The sequence below is a fragment of the Triticum aestivum genome, chromosome 4B (genome assembly GCF_018294505.1).
Source record: "Triticum aestivum cultivar Chinese Spring chromosome 4B, IWGSC CS RefSeq v2.1, whole genome shotgun sequence".
Lineage (NCBI taxonomy): Eukaryota > Viridiplantae > Streptophyta > Magnoliopsida > Poales > Poaceae > Triticum > Triticum aestivum.
In genome coordinates, this window is record NC_057804.1 from 355,648,134 (window position 1) to 355,650,388 (window position 2,255).

A 2,255-nucleotide genomic window follows, 5' to 3' on the forward strand; every position below is an offset into this window, starting at 1 on the left:
TCGGGCGTCGAGGTCCACTCTGCAATTAACTCTGCCAAGACTCTGCTTTGGATCGTCGAAGTACTTTCAAACTTCAAACCAAAGCTCGACAGCTCCAAGGCCCATTCCACAATCCTCTTGATTGCGTCCGGGTTATGCAATATCCATTGCAATTAGAGGTGGGTAACGACAGTGATCTCGTGCGCTTGGAAGTAATGACACAGCTTCCTCGAGGCCACAAGGAGGCCGAAGAGAAATTTCTCCACTCCGGAGTACCTTGACCTAGCCCCCTGCAAGAAGGAGCTGACAAAGTAAACCGGGTGCATCATCACCTTCTTCTTCTGCACCATGTCATTTGGTTGCACAGGCCTTGTCCAGCCTGCATTAGACCCTACCGGCGGCCTCGCCTTGCTGGTACCAAGCCCCGCCAGGGGGGAGCTCTGGCTCACCATCTGCCAGTCCTTCCATTGCCACTGCCCCTTCGTCGACCTCTCTCTGCGCCCCTAACGCGGCGCTGACCACTTGATTCGTCGCCACTAACGCGGCGCTGACCACTTGATTTGTTGCCGCTAGATATAGCAGCAACGGCTCTTGTGCTTTACGCGCAACAGTATCAGTGTGGAGGATAGGTATTTCTTCAAATCCTGCAGTGTTGCTTCGGCCTCTGGGGTCCATTCCATTAGGCCCGCCTTTTTTAAGATTTTGAAAAAGGGAAAGGCACGCTCAGCAGACTTGGAGATGAATCTGCTCATGGCGGCAATGCAACCAGTGAGCCGACGCACATCCTTGATCGGCCTAGGCGCCTCAATCTGCTCAATGGCCTTGATCTTGTCTGGATTCGCCTCAATCCCATGTTGTGACACAAAGAATCCGAGAAGTTTGCCGGACGGAACACCGAAGACACACTTCTGAGGGTTCAGCTTGAGGTTGATCTTGTGAAAATTTGGAAACATCTCTTCCGAATCTTGTACAAGTGTTGCCTTGTCCTTGGTTTTGACCACTATGTCATCCATATAAGCTTCCACATTTCTATGTAGCTTGGGCTTAAAACCAATTTGGACTCCTCTTGCGAATGTTGAGCTAGCACTCTTTAGCCTGAAAGGCATCCGTAAAAAGCAATACGTACCACACGGGGTGATGAATGTTGTCATCTCTTCATCTTCTCTCGTTATGAAAATATGGTGGTATCCTGAGTAGGCGTCAAGGAATGATAACAAGTCACACCCGGCCGTGGAGTCAACAATCTGGTCAATGCGTGGCAACAGGAAAGGGTCTTTTGGACATGCCTTATTGATATCTGTGTAATCAATACACAGCCTCCACTAACCATTTGCCTTGCGCACTGCCACCGGATTGGCCAACCACGTCGAATGGAGTAATCCTCTCACCAAGCCTACCGCTTCCACCTTCCTAATCTCTTCTGTGATGAACTCCTACCTTTCCAAAGCTTGCTTCCTGACCTTCTGCTTGACGGGTCACGTGTGAGGATAGATAGCAAGATGGTGCTCAATCACCTCCCTGGGAACACCGTGGATGTCGGATGCTTGCATTACAAACACATCGACATTCGCCCGCAGGAAAGTGATGAGTGCGCCTTCCTATTTGCTATCGAGGGCGGAGCTTATGGTGAAAGCCCCTCCCGTGCCACCCTCCTTAATGAATACATTATTGGTCTCTGGTGGTGCAGCTCTGGATTTCTTCCTCTTGCCGGTGGAGCTCTTTGGCACGTCCTCAACGGGAGCACATCACTCCGAAGAGGTATGGTTGCCGGAGTGGGTGCGAGAGGTCTTGCCGGTCGTCTTCCCTCCCGGGGCTTCGCCACCAGGAGCAAGTGCCTTGGCCGCAGTTGCCGCAACTGCTTCCTGGTAGAGTTGGTCAGCACAGATCAGCGCGTCCTTCTTGTCGGAGGGGGCGGTGATGATGTACATCGGCCCAGGCATCTTCAGCGTGTTGTAGGCGTAATGTGACGCCGCCATGAACTTGGCTAGTGCCGGGCGGTCGAGGATCCCGTTGTAGGGCAAGGGGATCTTGGCTAGATCGAAGACAATCCTCTCCGTCCTGTAGTTCAACTCTCCTCCGAATGTAACGGGCAGCATGACCTTACCTTTCGGCTGACTCCTTCCCGGGTTGACCCCTTGAAACGTGCCCGTCTCTTCGAGGTCTCCATCAGGAATCTGTAGCCTTTTGATCACAACAGGCGAGATCAAGTTCAGACCGACCCTGCCGTCAACTAGCATCTTCGTCACCTTGAGGTTGTGTATCGTTGGTGAAACTAA